The sequence below is a fragment of the Ailuropoda melanoleuca genome, chromosome 11 (assembly GCF_002007445.2).
Source record: "Ailuropoda melanoleuca isolate Jingjing chromosome 11, ASM200744v2, whole genome shotgun sequence".
Lineage (NCBI taxonomy): Eukaryota > Metazoa > Chordata > Mammalia > Carnivora > Ursidae > Ailuropoda > Ailuropoda melanoleuca.
In genome coordinates, this window is record NC_048228.1 from 79,632,141 (window position 1) to 79,651,611 (window position 19,471).

Genomic DNA, 19,471 nt, shown 5'->3' on the forward strand with positions numbered 1-19,471 from the left:
AAAGAATCATTCTGTTTTCAGAAGACTTTCTTGTCTCCATACCTGCTTGTTTTGGGGCCCCCGTGCCACGTCCTCCCTGGAGCCTTTTTAGGAACACCCTCCCTTCTTCTCCCCGAGCAGGGAAGGGCTTCTGCTGGGCATCACAATGAACACTGAACCCCACTCTGGGCTGGGTGCGGGCACTATGTCTGCTCTCCTACAGAGACACACACATTATCAACTGGAATGGGCAGAAAGGAAGAGGAGAAGAAAGAGAGAAGGAGGGTGGAAAGGCGGAAAGGGAGGGGAGAGGAGGTGGGGAAAAGAGAAAGAGAGGTTGGGTGGGGGTTAAATCATTCAGAAAGAAAAGCGCTGGGAGGCTATGGGAGAGCCCACCTTTTGTAGAGATCAATGCTGCCACAGAGACTAAGATCATCTTTTCTCTGGTTAATCATCCCCAGATTGAAGGTGAAGTATGGGCATTATCTGCAGAAAGCACCTGGGGGAAGAAATCTTGGTAAAGTGAGAGAATAAAAGGCTTTGAATATCTGGAACCGCCTTTAGGCTGGGTGTGACGGTTCCCTTTGCTATGCTAATTAGGTGCCAGCTAGAGGTTTCTTCCCCTGGCCAACTCAGGGCCAGTGGTGATTCGCTAGGACCCCAGGTAGAGGCAGCCTCATTCAGGGAGCCAGGGCCAGAGGGTGAGGCGGCACTGGGGGGAGGCCAGATACCAGCCTGGATCCAAGCCCGGTATCTGCAAGTGAGGGGGAACCAAAGCGAACATCTAGCAGCTGAATATGCATCAGGCAAGTTCAGGGACCGCTGGTGGAAGGCTGGGCAAGGCGAGATTCCCCTGCGCCCTTATATTGAGCCCACACGTCCACCTCCGCGCTGTCCCCGTGCAGGCAGTCCCTCGGCTGCCCGGCTGCCTGTTAGTTATCTCAGGACACTCTGCGCCTTAGGCCCAGCCTTTCATTACCTTGTGGTTTCTTTTCCTCCTTGGTTTCTTAGCCACACTTCTTTTGAGAAAATGTTAACCCTTTCTCATCTGAATTAAGGTGTGAAGGGTATGCCAACATCTTAATCAGGAAAAAGAAAAAGGAAGAAAGCACTTATGATCTAGGCATGATGAATGTATAATCCAGTTTCTTTATTCTCTGTCAGGGGGCGGGGGGATCCTACAGCCTTAGGAGCCAGCTAGCTGTTCCATCCCAACTTCTTCGTTCGTTAATAGCTGTGTGACCTTAGACAGGCCAACCTCTCTGAGCCTGAGTTTCCTCCTCTATCGAATGAGAATATCAGTTACATCCAACTCACGGGATTGTATGATAATAAGGATCCCATAAGTGAGGAGGACAGACACTTCCCCACATCTACCTAAATACCTATTTCCTCTTTCTCTCTAGTAAATGCATTTTTCCCCGGGGACATGGCAGCCTGAAATAAAGACTACATCTCTGAGTATCGCTGGAGCTAGTTGTTCCGTTTGATTGAGTTCTGGCCATCCGGTGATCGACTTCTAGCGAAGGTCCATAAATTGGAGAAGAAATGCCTTCTCGCCCTCTTCTTTTTCTTGCTGATTAGAATGTGGAAGTGATGGCTGGAGCTGAAGCAGCCCTATTGGCACGAGGAGGCAGCATACTAAAGATGGTGGAAAAGCAAGCAGAAAGACCTGGACTTCTGTGAAGTTTGAGGGAAACACTATACGGTCCTTAAATTGCCTACCTCTGGATTTGTTACAGGAGAGAGGAATGAACTGACTTTTGAACAAAATCCATTTTGAGGGAGTTTTCAGTTACTCATTATTGAATTTAAATCTAAGTCTGTACAACACACAGGGTGTTTAGCACAGTGTAAGTGAAATCTTTTCATTTTTCTGCTCTTAAGGAAATATGTATCAAAAGCACAGACATAAAGCAGAAGGACCAAGGGGACTAAAGAGAGAATATTAGCCCATCCCTTCCTGGCCTTGGTGCCACTCTGGGGTTCTGTGAGTGGGACAAGAAATACATCATTCTTCAGGCAGAGGCTATGGGCCACCAGGGCAAGAGGAATCACCTAGCCTACTGGCCTCAATTTATTCTCCCTGCTAAGCTTCTCCTGCAAGCCACAATAGGATCTGAAGAAGAGGAAACAGGGACAAAAGAGTCCCAAGAAACACACACATTTTGAAAGTCAGTAGACCTAGGTTTTCCTCCTGGCTTCTCCTCTGCGAGCTGTGTGACTTTGGGCTAGTTATGGGCTCTCTGAGCCCCGGTGTCCTCATTTTAAAATGGGACCTGGGATAACGCTGGCCCTGCCATGCTGTTGTAAGACTCAGACAAGAAAATGTCAGTCAAGGTCCGAACGGCGTGCCTGACGAACTGTAAATATTTGGTAAATGCTGAGAAATGACACCTGCAGTCATCTTTTCCCATTTCCAACCCTAGCCCCAGGTTTCCTCCAGACCCATTTACTGAGTGTCCCCAGCAGGGACAGTTTTTCCCCAGTGCTGTGCCGTTTCTTGCTGGGTCTCTAAGTAGAGGCCCATCACTTCCATCTGTCTCTCCTTATCTTTGGCAACTTTTCAGGGCAGCTCTAGGCTCTCCATGACTTCCAGCCTTGGGTGATGGCTCTGCCTCTCCCCAAACTTGAACTTGATGTCCAACTGTTAATTAACACTGACTACCTCCTATTCGTGTTTCATCTCGAAGTGCTTGTTTCACCTTGTTAGCCTGACCGCAGGCTCTCCGAGGGTGTGGTTCATGCCTTTTCCACCATATCCCCTCGGCCCTTAGGTCTGCTAGGCTATGTTCAGACCTCAGTGAATACTTGCTGAACAAGGAAGACCAATCCAATTATCCAGAACCCTCTAACTAATTTGTTTTTCAGAATATTTTTTGAACCTATGCGCCTACTGCTTTGCTATGTTCCTTGGAGTTCAAAGCACTTGGATGGTACTGCCTTCCTGTACTATTATCAGGGGTCAGTTAACTCTGCACGGCATCAAACTTAGGTCCAACCCCACAGATGGCTTTGCTGACCTTGGTCAGTCATTGGGCATAAAGGGAAGAGGTGAGAGAGGACTCCATTTAGGAGAAATCCACAACTCCAACCAAAATAAACAATCAAAAATGTTTTACGGGTGGTGAGTCAATACCACTATTTGCAATTTGGGAGCACATTTAATTTGTCTTTTGAAAGAGGAACATTGTAATGTAATCCAACGCTATCTTTTTGAATATGAGAATGCATTTCTCTCTCTCTCTCTTTTTTTTAAGAATGAAGAAGCTCTCTTTGTTCTTTATTTTTAAGTAAACTCTATGTCCAACGTGGGGCTCGAACTCATGACCCTGCAATCAAGAGTCACCTGCTCTACTGACTAGCCAGCCAAGCACCCCGCACTTGTCTTTTTAAACAGGTGTGTTTCACTCGTTTTATGTGCTTGTGCTTAATTTGCAAGCTCCCTACCCCCCCAGTGCCTCAAGGAAATGAACAGAAGAGCCGTAGGGCCGATTTCCGTAGCCTCTAGAGTGGGTGTTCTCCCCAGGGGAGGGTGCCCTGCCTTCCTCCAAGTGAGCTAGAAAAGCCCACAGGGCTGAGGTCATTCTAGCTGCACAGTGCGTCAGAAATACCAGAAAAGAAAATTCTAGAGCCATCACTGTTGTTTTTCAGTAGGTAATTTGAGACTCACTTGGGGATGCTTATTAAAAATATCAATTCCCTGGTTTCTAACCCCACTCCCCACTCCTAGCAATTCAGTAGGTGTATGGTAGGACCCAGGAATCTGCATTTTTACCTAAACCTCAAGCGATTTTGATGTAGAAAGTGGTACACAGACCACACTTAAGAAATGCGGCTTTAAAGGAAAGACGTGTCATTCTTATGGGATCCACTGTTATCTTCCCTCTTGCGATCTTTCTGCTTTAGATGTGGCAGTCATAAAGGAGAGGGGTTAATACTCTGTGTTAAGATGTAGACAGAGCAATAATGTGAGTACACTTCTGGAGTGGAGCTCCTCCGAGCCCCGAGATGTGGGTGGCCGGCTCTTCTAAGAGAGCTCGCACTAAAGGGTAGGTCAAAGTGCTCTTTTTGGGGGGTAGGGGAAGGTCCTGGAAGTGCTCCCACATTGTGGAAGAGAGAAGTACAGTGGTCACCAGCTGCTCTGGAAGAGTGAGTCATCCGCCTATGCAGCAGGAACCACGGCTGGTGGAATGACTCCCTTGGCCGTGGGGGGCCAGGGGGGAGGTGATGTCTGTGGTTGGAGAGCGCAGAGCATTCCAGAGGGGAGCTAGACCTCCTGCACAGATGCCAATCTGCGCTGTCAGTCACCTTGGCAGCGACGGAGGAGGGAGAGGGAGGGGTGCGCGAACGGTCTCAGCAAGACCACAGAGGCACGATTTAGTCACCGGCATTAAAAGCCCTGTGTTCGCCGTCCCCGGACTCACCCTTGCCTCCCGCTTTTCCTCGCTCCTAAATCCAATGACTAAACCTGATCTGCTCCGCATCGTATGTCCTCTAGGGAGTCCCTCTTCGGTCACCTTGGTCCCGCCGTCACATAGCCATTCTGCATATTCCCACCGCTATGACCTGAACTCTAGCGCCTCATCCCTTCTCTCTCGGACCCCCTGTCCTGCCTTCTGTCCCCTATCTCAGATCCATCCCCCAGACAGCCACCACTGTGTTCTCTCCAAAAACAGAAATCCAAGCATTTCATCCCCTTAACTTCAAATCCACAGCCAGGTGGTGCCTGGGTGGCTCAGTTGGTTAAGCGTCTGCCTTCAGCTCGAGTCATGATTTCGGGGTCCTGGGATCGAGCCCTGTGGTCAGGGTCATCCAGCCCTGTGTAGGGCTCCCTGCTCAGCAGGGGGAAGTATGCTTCTCCCTCTGCCTCTCCTCCCACTTGTTCTCTGTCACTCACTCTCTCTCAAATAAATAAAATCTTAAAAAAAAAATCCACACCTTACCACGCAGCTCAGTGGTTCTTAGATTCCAGTGCACATCAGAACCACCTGGGGGGCTTGTGGGAGCACCAGGAGGGGCGTCTTCTGGAATGCTCTTCACCCTCCACATTCCGCTCCTTTCCCGGCTGAAATTCCTGACCCCGCAGTTCTCACCGAAGCCACGTCCATCCCCTCTCCCTTGTCCTGACCCCACCTCCACCACCAGGTCCTCCTTAGTCCTCCTTATCATCCGCACACACAGGGTGCTTACTGTGGTACAGCTCATTGACTCCTCACAGAAGAACGACAACAAACCCATGACATGGGTACCAGTATTCTTCCCACATTACAAAGATACTGAAACTGCAGCTCAGGTAGGTTCAGAAACTTGCCCCAGTCACACAGCTAGCAAATGGCAGAGCCAGGACTCCAGCCCTCGCAGCCTGAGCCCTCACCCCTGCGAATACTGCTGCATGCAGGGAGAGTTACACCATCTTCGCTGCATTCTCTCAGAATATTCTTCCGGTCACTTACAGGTGTGAACACACGTGCAGGGGAACATGAGGCCTCTCACGGGACTGTGAATTATTCAAGGAAGGATCTTCACCTTTGTTTCCTATGCCTAGCACAGTGGGTTTCCAATCAAGGGTAATTTAATAAATGAATTACTTGAACTAGGGTGTTTGCAAATATAAATTTCCTGATTGGCCAAGAGAAGGTGGAAACATTCCAGAAGATTACCTAAATTCCTTATAGTATACCAACTCAACGCATAGGAATCATTTTGTACTGGGGGATACATAGGTATCGCTATGATGAGAAGTATACATGAGGCGCGGGTATCACTTTATATTAGGGGAAACCGGTACAAGAATGGAGATGCAAAGCCCATTAGTACCATCTATTCTTAGTGGGTCGCCATTTTGTCCATTTTCATTTTGGTCACCCTAATTACGTCTTTTTAAACTTATTCACAGTGAAGGGGGTTTTGACCCTCAGCACGGCATGAAGGCAGAGAAGCCTACACAGGAGTTTTACAGGAAATTTTGGTTAACATCTTTTCTATTGCTCTAGAAAAATACCCTAGGAAGTCAGCATTTGAAATAAACAAAAAAAAGGGGGGGGGAAGGAAAGAAAGAGAGAGACAGAGAGAAAGAAAGAAAAAGAAAATATAGGAGCAAGTGCATTAAAGTACAAATTTCATGTGTATTTGGAACCAAGAGCAAAACAATGTTTTCTGTCAATAACCCCCATTCACAACAGAAGGTCAATTACCTTCTACATACAAATCCAGTGTAGGCCAACATCAACTTTTGCTTCTTCTCTTTGGCTGGAAAGGAAATTGTTGCTACCCTCAGGGTATCTCCCTCTTGCAACTTTTCTTTCCCAGGTTAAGAAATTACAGTTTGGGTCCAGAAAGGGAAAAAGAGAGAACGCTACACCGTGGATTCCAAGTGGCCTGTCAGCACTCCAAGCTATTCCAGAACTAGCACCAGCCTCGCTCCGGGCTTAGGGTCATGCAATGCCAGACGTGTTTGTTTCTTTTCCATCTGACTTCAAGGCCCTTGTCAGAATGCAGCCTAAGTTAACAGGCTCCGTCAGAGTGAGCGCCTCATAAAGGCACCTGAGAGCCAAGCCAGCCACTCGCACTGTTGTGGAAAGCAGAAATATAGTAAAAAAACAAAAACAAAAACAAAAACCACACAGCTGTCCTCTCCTGCAGTGTACCTTCTAATTCTCTTGCTACTAACGGTACAAATTCCTGTCCTCTCAGGACCCAGGACAACCCATTGTCTGGGCCTCTGTGTCTTCTCCGCCCGCACCGAGACAAAGCTTCAAGGGCCTTCTCTGACTTGCAGAGGCCCAGAGCCGGGGGCCTTCCTCGGGCGGCACTGTGGAGCTGAGCTGTTGGACCCAGTAGGCCACGAGGTGACTTCTCCCTACAACCCCCCTGAGGCTGGATTTTTCCCAACCTACAAATCAGGAAGCACAAATCTTTGCAGAGAAGGCTGGAGTTCCAAGCATTCAGTCAAGGGAAGAAAAAAAAAAAAAAAACAAAACACCAACAACTTTTCCAACCCGGCCTGTTAAGGACACATGATCTCAGACATTTCCTGCTTGAGCCCGAGTGGTTTCCCTCCTCTTACACACATGCTCCCCCTAATGCCTGCCACTGACAACGCACCCCCGGCTACAGGGGGGCAGGAACACCCCAGCCTGGCCCTGGAAATAGCCGTGCTGTTAGGACTGCAGAACAGCTGCCAAAACAAGGAACCAGCAGAGCCTGAAGAATTGTTCCATTGCTCCGGGGCAGGGCCCGAGCGAAGTCTTTACATTTCAGAAATAAAAACTGTGTAATTAAAATTGAACAAATACATCCTTCTGGATAGAATTTGGCCAAATAAATTAAATTTCGGCTCCCTCCCCTTAAGAGTTAAACAAAAGGAATTTGAGATTTGGCTTCGGAATCAGGGAGTGGGACTCAGGTCTTACTCCTTTCTTTGGCGAGTGACCTTGAACGCTAACCTTTTCAAGCCTCAGTTTATCTCCAGTTGGGGGGGAATGATATTGCTTATCCCCTCGTGCTGGCTGTGGAAAGTAAATGAAAGAATGTGAACATATGAGAAACAGTGTTTTATAACAGAGAAATGCGAGTTATTATTTCTTTCCCTTCCAATCTAACACGCGGGCACACGCAGACACACGCGTGCACACACACCCCTACACACACACCCCGTTTCCATACATCTAAGTGGAAATGACAGTACAGGCAACAAACCCCCAAAAAAGGAAGTAGGGCAAGGAAGGCTCAGTCACAAACAGGAAGTAACAGAAATGCCACCAGAAAAATTGGCTCCGGCAAAAGAAAAAAAAAAAACACCAAAACAAAACAGTCCTAGGTTTAAAGTTTTAAAGATCAAGTTAGATGTAGTTAATGATTTGGGGTGTTGCCAGCCTGGCTCAACCCCTTCAAAGAGGGGGTTTTCAGAAACGATTGGGTAATCCTCTTGACCTCGATTTGACCTCACAAGTAGGAATTCGCACTGGGCATTTTAGGATTTCTGCAGTTGGTAGGTTCCTGCCTTTTTAAATGTAGGTCTCTCCTCCTTTTCCCCTGTGGCCATAGGAGGGGCGCCGCTTGAGGCCGGGTGGAGCTGGGGCTCCGCCTTCGCCTGCCCCCGCGCCCAGGGGAGCCGCCCTGCAGCTCCGCTCAGATTACCACCTCCCTTCCTGGCTTCCAGAACTTGCCACATTGTAGGTTGGCTTCTTGAGAGAATGTAAGAAAAGCATTCCGGGGACGGCCGCACAAAGAGGTTTTACAGTTCTGGGGATTATGTCAGACTTTCCTTCCAAAGTTTTGTTAAGAGAAGACAAAATCCTGGATATCTTTCTAGGGGGAATAAAAATCTAAAGGGAAACACATCAACGTGTCAGGACACACTGTGCTCTCTATTTTCTTGTTTTTCCTGTCTCATTCTGGAAACTTCTCCCAGGAATCTTAACCACCTTTCTTGCCTCTTCCTTAATTTTGTGTGTTTTTAGGGAGGGAAGCGAGAGGATCAGAAGCCTAAACATGTTAAGCCACCACCAAGCATTCTTACTACTTGTCAGTTGTTTGCAGGACCAGAGTTCCTTTCCTGGCCCAGATGAAGAGACTTGATGCCTCCCTTTGCCTCCACCCTTTTTTTTTATTTAACAACCCCTCCAACTCTTAGCAAATTGCTCCGTGTGAGTGAGAGTTGGAAAAAACCCCACGTTCATCCTTTGAGTGACTCCAGTCCCTGGGCGGTGCCATAGAGACACACGCAAATATTCTAAAGATCGGACCAGGTCTCACTTTACAGGTTCATTGGAAACAGTACTGTCAAAGTGATGGGGATGGTGCTTTTGAAGTATTTTCACATGGGAGCCACATAACAAATCTGAGAGCACAGTGAAGGAGTGGAATTGAGCTGGGGTTGCAGACGAAGAGGTGAGGAACAGAAAGGTTAAGTGATTAGTCCAAGGCCACTCAGCTGGTTTCCTGTGAAGCCCAAACTATGAGGTCAAAGTCTTCCAAAATCCTACTCTAGCTTTTAATGCCCATTCAGGCATTATCACGAACCCGTTCCACAGGTTCTCACTTATGCCAGACAGACAGACAGTCGCCATTTTTAAACATAGGGTATTGTAAGCATGTAAAGGAAGATCGTTCTTAACAAATTACACAGGGCGTGTTTCGTAAACAAAAAATGAGATTCTGAGGCCCTTTTCAATAGATGGTGCATTTTTTTAAATTAAAAATTGATTTTTAATGGGTAATTCCTGTATATGACTGAAAAGTCAGAATTCTTCTTGAATCATTATATTGTACAGCTGAAACTAATATAACACTGCATGTTAATTGTATTTCAATTAAAAAACATTAAAAAAAAAAAAAGAACAAAAGTCAGAACTCTAAAGCACAGTATACCTGAGAAGTCTGGTCGCCGCCTCCTGCCCCTTCATCCCAGTTCTCCAGTTCCTTCTCTCCTCTGTTGGTAATCATTCTTATTTTGCTTTCTCACCTAGTGTTTCCTTATGAAAATACAAATAAATACAAATGTGTGTTCACGTCATATATTTGTAGGTTTGTAGTGCATTTTGAATTGGTTTTCTGGAAGTGGTGGTGGACTTGAGAAAACATCACCCCTTGCCTGGGAACCTCATAGGCATTGATTGGCAAATGGTGAGAGTGTGACCGAGAATCCAAGAGTTAAAGTAATAGAGGCTTCAGTTGGATAGGCTTGCTCGTCAACCCGGGTCCCTCAGGAAAACAGAACCGGCCACGATGGCTGCAAGTCATGCCTGGGATTCTATGCCAATCACGGATGGGGGCAACTAGCCGTTCCATCTAGATCTCCAGTAAAACCAAGTGATGTGGTAGGACAAATGTTTAAGCCGTAATTGACTGTCACTGTTGCTCAGGGGATGGATAGTGACCATTCCCGGGAAGTGTCATAGTGTTACAGACAGATGGGTCACCTTCAATGCAATCTCCAAGTAAGATTCTTCTCCCAAAGGAACCATTCCCAGGTGGTCACCATGCACTGAAAGAACAGAGAAGATCAAAGGAGCTCAAACTTAGGTTGCTCCAAGGAGAGCAGGACCAGGGGCTACCTGTAAGTAGAAACACTGGGAAATGGAAGGTCCAGTGTAGGTCAGACCACCTGAGCCACAGCTGCTCTAGACTGAGGGAGGGACTCAGGTCAGACCAACAGATGCAGGCTGTCTCCCCAGCCCCCTTGCTCATGGGTTTACAATGGTTCCTGATGAGGAGAGACTGGAGACAGAGTGGGCCCCCCCCCCAAATTCTCCACACTACTGATCAGGCAGGCCCTGAGGAGACAGCAGAGGGATGCATCACAGAATCACCCATTGTCCCTTGTATTGGTTTGCTCGGGCTGCCATAACGGAGTACCACAGACTGGGTGGCTTCAACAACAGAAATGTATTGTCTCATAGCCTTAGAGGCCAGAAGTCTGGGACCAAGGTGACTGCAGCATTGATTCCTTCTGCAGGCTGTGAGGGAAGAAGCTGTTCTAGGCCCCTCTCTTCTTGGCTTGTGGGTGGCCATCTTCTCCCTGTGTCTTTTCATGTTGTCTTTCCTCTGTGTCCATCTGTGTCCAAATTTCACTTTCCGTAAGGACACCAGTCATTCCTGGATTAGGGCCCACCCTAACAACCTCACTGAAACTTGATTACCTTTGTAAAGACCCCATCTGTAAATGAGGTCACATTCTGAGCAACTGGGGATTAGGGCCCCAATTTATCTTCTTTTTAATGTTTAAAGAATTTATTTGAATTAAAACTTGCCCCTTACAGTCAGCATTAACAGTAACACAGTTTCTTCTGCCCTTGAAGTGAAAATTTCGAAAGCCAAGATTTTATTGATTTATTTATTTTGCATAGTACCACTTACTGTTTATTAATAAAGCTTTCTGATGTGAAATATGAGCGACTTCAAAAGGCCTACTCTACATTTTTTATTCTCCTAATATTTACCTGGGACCATAAAATTTTAGAGAAGATTTTTCTATCCCCCCGCAAAGTATTTTGATTGTAGTAAAATACACATACTGTGAAAGTTACCATCTTAACCATTTTCAAGCATCAGTTCAATGGTACTAAACACATCCCTCTTATTGTTCAACCATCACCACTCTGCATTTCCAGAGCTCTTTCCATTTTGTAAAACTGAACTCTACACCCATTAAACCCCCATTCCACCCTTCCCCCAGCACTGGCAACCACCATTCTACTACTACTCTAAGTACCTCATATAAGTGGAATCATACAGTACTTATCTTTTTGTGAAGGGCTTGTTTCACTTAGCATAATGTCCTAAAATTTCATCTATATCGTAGCATGTTGCTGAATATGTTGAATAATATTTTTTAAGGCTGAATAATATTCTACTATGTGTGTGTGTGTGTGTGTGGGTGGGTGTGTGTGCATTGCATTTTTCTTATCCTTTTTTCTGCGGATGGACTCTTGGGTTGCTCCATGTTTTAAACATTGTAAATAAGGTGGCAATGAACACAGGTGTACAAATATGTCTTCAAGACCCCGCTTTCAATTCTTTTTGGTATATTCCCAGGAGTGAGATTGCTGGATCACACAGTAATTCTATTTTTAATTTTTTGAAGACTCACCATACTATTTTCACAGCAGCTGTACCAGTTTGCATTCCCACCAGCAGTGCATAAGAGCTCCAATTTTTTCCATGTCCACACCCACACTAGTTATTTTCTGTTCTTTGATAGTAGCCATCTTGATGGGTGTGAGGTGGTATCTCATTCAGTTTTGATTTGAATTTCCTGATGGTAGCGATGAGCATCTTTTCATATGCTTACTGTCCAATTGTATTTCTTCTTTGGAGAAATGTCTGTTCAAGTCTTTTGCCCATTTTTGAATTGGGATGTTTGTTTTTGTTGTTGTTGTTGATTTTTAGGAGTTTGCTCTATATTCGGGATATAAATCCCTTGTCAGATTCTAACTTATCTTTTTTGCACGGACACAATTCAGGGCAGAGCATTTCTTTTCAGATGCACAAGTGTCCTCTCCATCTCCAGAAGTGCTGGGGCCTCCCATTCCCATTCCACTATTGAGAACTAAGCCATACAGAGGAAGTGTTGTATTGTTTGGGCATATTATGGAAAGTGGGAGGCAGTTTGAAACCCCCTGCTTCAAAATCTGTTGCATATGTACTTGATGTATACATACTAAGTCTAACATGGCTCTCATTATGGAGAGTGCGCCCTGTCATTTTCAACAAATCCTTTCTTTGTCATTGTAAAGTCCAAGGCAGAAAAAAAATTCCTCCCGCTACTATGCTACAGACCAAACTCCCTCGCCACCCTCCAGCCCTCCCCCCACTCATGCACACACCTGACCACTGACATTGTGATCCTGAGACCCAAATTACACAAAATCACATGGACTTTTTACTCAGGAGTAAGATTTTTCTTTACCTACACTTTGGAAGATAGACTGAAGTAAAAGGCGTACCACTATCGCTGTTGCGGTTGTTAATCATTTCAACGTTGTTTCAGTTAAATCTGGCCTGACATATTCGCTGAGACACTGTGACAAACACTTTGGACCAGGGACTTGGCACGACCAGGTGTGGCTTGGCCCACCCCTTGTCAGGCAGGTGAAAACAGCCAAGCTCAGTTCAAACATGCTCCAGGGATTCAGCACCTGGAAATCCCCACAAAGCTAATTCTATTCCAGATCTTTCTCAACACCCAGAGGAGGGAGCACAAGGGCTATTCGTCTTTACAAGTTTCCCAGCCTGAAGTTCTAGAGTTGGGGAGGCTGGAGTGGGGTACAGGAGGGGAGGAAAGGGGTGGGTAGGAAGGCATATTTATTAGGGTGGGGTCTCAAGTCAGGAAGTAGAGCTGATGACTTAGAGGAGCCCAGTGACCAAATGTCAAGCTCTGTAATTCTGAGAAATGATATTTAGAACTTGTGACCCCCCAGCTCCCGGGTGCCTATAGCAAACTCCTCCACCATGCTTGGACCAAGGGTCTATTTTCCACAGGCCTATTGCATTCACGATTCTGTTCTCTCTTTGCTTCTTCTCGTCATTCTTATTTTCCACATTTCTTGAGTTCCGTCCTTGTTTTGCATGTTTATTGGGTTCCGTCCAATGCTGAGTAACGATTCAGAGCCAAACGCTTGGAGGTGTTAAGCTGCCACTCCAAAGAGGAGAGTGACAATGGGCTCCAGGCACCAAATGATGGGCCCTACTGGACCCACAGGCTCCCGGCTCAGGGCGCCTCTAGGGAGGGCTTGGGCGTAGCCTGGGTGGAGCAATTTGTTTTCTTTGGCAGGACTAGGCAGAAGCCAGGATATTCCGAGCTGAACCTCCGTCACTGGTCTTTCTTGGCAAGTTTCTCGTACTGCACACACAAAATAGGACCCTCCAATGCTTCCTTTCTTCTCCCCTGTCCCACCATGTCCCAGGTTCCCTTCTGGAAGTATTTTAGCCCTGATTACCTTGGAGTGAAGGACAGATCTGAAATCAGGAAGGGTGTAACACAGGGTTTCCTCTCGTGTGACCCTGGTCGGTGGCACGCCCACTGGACGCAGGGCTGGCCTGAATGCCTGAGGGAGGACCCCAGGGCTGGGGTGGGACTTCAGCAGGTCTGAAAGCAGGCCTGAGGTGAGGGATCAGGCACATGAGTGAGCTTTGCCTTGTGCAGAGTGATGGCAATGACGAAGACAGCAACAACATGGGCTGAGTGCTATGTGCCACGTGTCGTTCAATATCGTCCTGACAGCAATCCTATGACGTAGGTACCATTACTGTCCCCATTTTACCAGTGAGGAAACTGTGCCACAGAGAGGTCCAAGATCAGACAGGTAAAACAGAGCAGAGCCAGCCAGGACTCTGACCCCACGAGTCCAGCCCTGGAGTTAGCACTCTTGATTACCACTCTGTATTAAGAAACACGTGAGTACTATTGTCCTCACGTTACGCATGAGAAGACTGGGGTGCAGTGTAGATGAGCGACTTGCCCACACTGCCAGGGAGACACAGAGCCCAGAGGAGATGGGCACCTCCCTTTCGGACCCCTCACTTCTCCCTCCCTGACCAGGGGTCTGGAACTTGAGAAGTTGAGAAGGAGTCGGGGAGTGAGGCTGTAACTACATACTCACCCTTCTCCATCCCGAGTGTTTACTTTCCCCCTGAAGCTTCAAGCTCTCTTTTCTGGTGACAGGAAGCTACTAGAAGAAGAGCCACATAGTGAGTGAGCAGGTGGGGAAATCAGATACCCGCACCTGCCAATCCAGAAATCCATCCAACACACCTTATGGAACTGACACCTGGCCACCCAGGTCAAGAGTCCAGATGCCTCAGACAAAGGAAAGTGCACATATGAGGAAGTTAGAGTTTCTGGAGAGGTGAACGTGGGCTAAGGTATGATAGGAACAGGCTGGAATCAGATACTCTTTCAACGGGAAAGAACCATAGAGATGAATTAGTGCCAACCCTTATTTTCTTAATAATGAGAGCTAACATGGAAAGGGCACTTATTATGTGCCAGGCACTGTACCGAGTGCTTTCCTTGTGCCTACAACCATCCTATGAGACAGGTACTATTTTTGTCTTCATGGAGAAACTGAGTCAAAGGTTAACTGGCCCAGTAAGAGGTAGATACAGGCAACCGTCCCTGTCCAGAACCCACCTTCTCTTGTACTCTTTAACTTTGCATGGTGAGCCATTCCAAGCATACACAAAATTAGAATATTATCGCAAACCCCCATAAATCAATTGACCATTTGCAATAATTACCAACACAATAAAGATCTTATTTTGTCATCCATCCCCCATCCACTCTTCCTCTACTAGGTTATTTTGAAGTATGTCACATGTATTGTTTCTGTATATACCATCCTTCCATTATCTGTGCATACTTTAATACGTACTTCTAGGATAAAAGGAGTTTCTTAACACATTTATAGTGACAGTGTTATATTTAAAGAAAATAACAATAATTTCTTAATATCAAATATCCAAACACTGTTCAAGTGTATCTCCAATTGTCTCATAAATGTATTCTTACAGCTGGTTTATTTGTATTGGAACCAAAAATAGTCCACACGTCACATTTGGTTAATACATCTCTTGAATCACTAACATTTAAGGTCCCTTCTCCCCTTGTCATTCTTTTGTTGAAGAAATAAAGTCATTTGCCCTGTAAAACTTCTAACAGGTTGGCTTTCACTGGAGTGTCATTTAATATGTCCCTCCATCCCCTGTATTTCCTGTAAACTGCTAATTAGATCTAGTTGTTTGGCTCAATTCACATTTAATTGTTTGGCAAAGATACTTCACAGGCAGTTCAGAGTCGAGGCCCCTCTGCTTAAATCTACTTTTTTCCAGAAGACAAAGAGTCAAGCCCAGCTCGCAAAGCTAAGGACTGAACTAGGGCAGGAACGTGCGTGGTCTTCCGACTCTAGGCCTCTGCCCGGTAACTCTACTCGAGAACTTGAATCTGGACTTGTCTCCTTGGAATGGAAGGACGGCTTGGCTCTCATGTCATCGTCCTCCTTTTCTGCCTCCATCTGCGACAGAAGCCGAGAGGAGCAGCGGGGAAGTGCAAACCTTTCTTCTGAATATGGCAATATTTTAATTTTAAACAGATGGTGGAGGGAGGGGGCTCCCCAAGGCTGGGTGGGGCTCCGCACCTTCTGCTCTTGCCAGAGGACTAGAGGCACTTAAGCCAGGACTGGCACGGAACATTCTTCTTATTCCCTTGCTCTCCTTTCAAATACTGAGAACCAATTTACCCGAGTGCATGCTGACGGGAACGCTTCCCCCCCAGCTGAGGCTTCCCCCCCCCCCCCCCCCCCNCCCCGCTTGACTTGCTCATGTGAGTTGGAGAGAAAGAGGTGCGTGCACTCTGGCAGCCGGGGGTGCCCGAGGGAAGCGTGGGATTCCACTTGGCGGACGGGGAAAGGGCTGGCTCATGAAGGTGGCCACTGTTCCTGCATCTCCGAAGTAAGGGGGGGGGCATTCCCGCTCCACTGGCATGCAAGTGCCAGAACCAAGACTCTGTAACGCGGAGAAACAAAACTATTCCCATCGCAAAGGCAGAAGCCCAGCCCATACGGGAAACTGGGCCGGAGCAGGTGGTGGTGGGGGCGGGGGGACGACGACTCAAATGCACAGGACCGGGCCGAGTGCACGTTCACTGAGCACTTAGAACATGCCAGGCCCTCTGCATGCAGCATCTCATTGAACCCTCACACCCACCCTGCAGGGCAGAAGGTCGGAGCCCGTATTGCCCGGCTCTGAGCTGAGGAGGGACGTGAGACCACGCAGATGTTATTGGTGAAGGCAGAATTCAGCTCCGCGCTTTTCTGACTTCCTCGCAGGGGCTTAGCCATCAGGCTACCAGGTCGGCTACTTTATGGGAGGGAGGTCATAGCAGTTTGGAAGGGAGCTTGAGTGGGTTTAGGAGTGGCTCAGCTAATGAACACTGGGGTCCCCAGCCTTTGGGGAACAGTCATCTCCCATTTTAATACAGGCATCCCAACTCCATGCAGCCAGTTTCACAGAGGCAGGGATGGAAGATTCCACCAGGAACCGACTGGAGAAGCAAAGGCCAAGCGCTCTCCCGCTCCCTCTCTTGTCCAGTTGAAAGCTCCTAACCGGGAAGGATTATCAGGGTCACATCTGGCGCACACAAAGCCTTCGTGTGAATCTGAAAGTGACACCTCCTGTGGGTGGAGACATTGCATGAGCGCGCCCCTTTGGGAGCCCCCCTCCCCCTGCGAGGGTGACATCTGCAGAGGGGCTCCCTGCTGGGCCAGCGGTGTCCCTTTGCAGCCGTGCACACCTCCCCAGGGCAGCCGGGCTGGAGCGCCGCCAGTGGGCCCGCAAGGGTTAAACGCGCTTGCCCGCCCAGCACGCTTTACACTTGTCAAGCCCAAGTCACACTTGCTGAGCTGTTAACCACCTTTTCGTGGTTGTGTCACGTGACCGTGGGCTCAAGTCAGCTCAGAAGAGGGCAGAACCCAATTACGAGATCACTCAAAGTGCTGGGTGGGGTTTTTTTGGTTTTTTTTTTTTCTTCTTCTTCTTCTTTTTTCCCACCACAGTCAAGGCGGTGGCAGTCAGATTTCCCCCAAACCTCACTGGTTTGACTCACAGGGCCAGACTGACACTCCCGTATGTGGGCTGCTCAGAGATGGCACCATATTCTTCTGTCTCTTATCAATAGAACTGATCGATAGAAATGGCTTGTGTTTGTCCCTGGATTTTGTAAGAGAGCATGAAAAATAATAGGCAGTCTAGAAATATTTTTTAAACTGTGCTAAATTCTCAAGGTAAATATGAATCAGTACAGACCGCTGGGAAGTAAGTTTGGTCACAACTTAGAAAAGTCATTCCACTTTTGTAAATTTGTAGTAAAGAAGTGCTAAACGCAAAGGAAGACAGAAACTTCTATTTACAGAGATTTTCACTGCTCTATTTATAATAAGGAAAAAATGGAAATCACCTGATCTTTTTTGGAGAGCATGTAAGTTGGTAAATTATGGTACATACCACATGAGAGTTTTACACGGTTTTTAGAGCTTGGGTTTCTTAAATGATATGAAATGCCTATGTTGTTATGTTATGGGAAAAATAAAAGGCAACAAATCAATCTAAAGTATGATCACAAGTATGTCAGACATACTTTAAAAAATTCAGAGGATGATATACTAAGAGCAGTCTTATTAGACCTAATGGTAATTACTAACATTTGTTGGGTTTTTACTACGCTCCAGATACTGTTCTAAGTGATTTACATATATTGACTCAGTTTCTCCTTGTAGCAACACGTGAGGTACGTACAATTATTATGACCCCCATTTTACAGAAGCAGGAACTGAGGCAAAGCAAAGTTAATTAAGCAAGTTGCCCAAGTCACGTAGCAAACGAGGTAAAAGCTGGAAGCCGAATCCGGGAAGACGTAACGCTCATGTCTTCTGGCTGTGGATCAGCTAATTGAAAAAGACTAACACGGAGAGATATCATGAGGTATTACATACAACAGAATGAGCCTGGAACATTCTGTCATCATGGAGAGCAAGGAAGCTCGCAAAGACTGGAAGGTCGTGTCAAAAGGGCCAAGAGCCAAATGGAAGAGGTTTCCCTAGGCTACAGAAAAGTAAATCTGAGAATCAGTAACTGCGCTGGGCGGAAACACATCAGTATCTTAAACCTTGAGGTTTAAAATGACTCGGAAAAAAGAACCTCCCTGATTACCTTTCGAGGAGCTAGAAAGTAAGTCATTTTTTCGAAAACTGCACAGGAAGACGGAAAGAATCAAGCCTTGATCCTGCTTCTCCTGTACACACTGAGGGTAACTAAATTGTTGCTAAAGTCAAATGTGTTCTTGTGGAAACATTCCAGGTAAGAATTAAGGTAGGAATAACAGAACAGTGCCGTTTTTAACCCCTGATAAGTTAAGGCATCAGGCAATGGATTCCAGCGTTAGCGAACCAGACAGAGCCGGAGAGGACGTGCTTCCTGCCAGAATTAGCCCGTCGAAGCATGCGTACCAAAAAAGTAAGAGCTGAATCAGATCGCACTTCTAGATACGACTCCCAATTTATAGGACATCTGGAAAACAGGGAAATGTCTTCAATGACATTTCGTGGGGGGAGCAAAATTCAGACTATGGGAAACTACAGGACCTAGGATTTAGTTTCTTTGGCACATAAACTGCGAGGAGACAAGGGGGAACTTACAATTAAAGAGAGACAAATTGCAATGATATTATTTAGATCTGATTTGGAGAAAAAAAATCCCTCAAAACATTTCTGAGACAATCAGGGAAACTCAAATCCTGCCTGGATATTCAATTGAGTGAAGGGATTATTGTTCATTTTTCAGGTGTGATGATGGGATTCTAGTTTCACTTTTAAAAAGAAGTCCTTGTCTTTTAGGGATGTACTTGGAAATATTTACAGACAAAAGTATGATTATTTCTAGGATTCACTTTAATATATTCCAAGAGCAGGGGGAAAGTGGGTGTGGGGAGGGTAGGTGCACTACAGATGGGCCATGATATGAACAATGTTGAACCTGAATGATGGGTACAAAGGACTCATCATACTCTTCTGTCCACTTTTATACAGGCTCTCATATTTCCATAATAAAAAAATTTTAATGGTTCAAATGTATCTTAATTTTGTTCTTATTTAAAACATTGAAATCTTTTGCTGTAGAATTGAGGGCTAGTGGAAGACAATGGCTATTGGCGTGGACGAAGGACCAGACTGCCTGCATTTGAATGCCTGCGATTCTCTTACTGGCTGGGTTAGCTAGAGTAAGGAACTTCGTGTTGCCCTATCTCAGTAAGATGGGGATAACAATACCACCCCCTTACTCCTTCATTGAGTGACTATGACAATGAAATGAGTAAAATGTTTCCAGTGTCTAAACACTCCATGGCATATATTAAGCATTATATAGATTTACTATATTTTTTAAAGTTTATTTATTTATTTATTTATTTATTTATTTATTTATTTGAGAGTGGGGG

The 19,471-nt window shown here is 46.3% G+C and overlaps 1 long non-coding RNA gene across 3 annotated transcripts in view; it reads right to left on the minus strand.

The window, feature by feature from the left end:
- The window catches only part of LOC117804447, an 82,561-nt gene that overhangs the window by 4,933 nt on the left and 58,157 nt on the right, over nucleotides 1-19,471 (minus strand). For all 3 annotated transcript variants that reach the window (XR_004628906.1, XR_004628908.1, XR_004628907.1), the window contains exon 3: nucleotides 376-478. This is a non-coding gene — a long non-coding RNA (uncharacterized LOC117804447). The remainder of the gene's footprint in view (nucleotides 1-375; nucleotides 479-19,471) is intronic.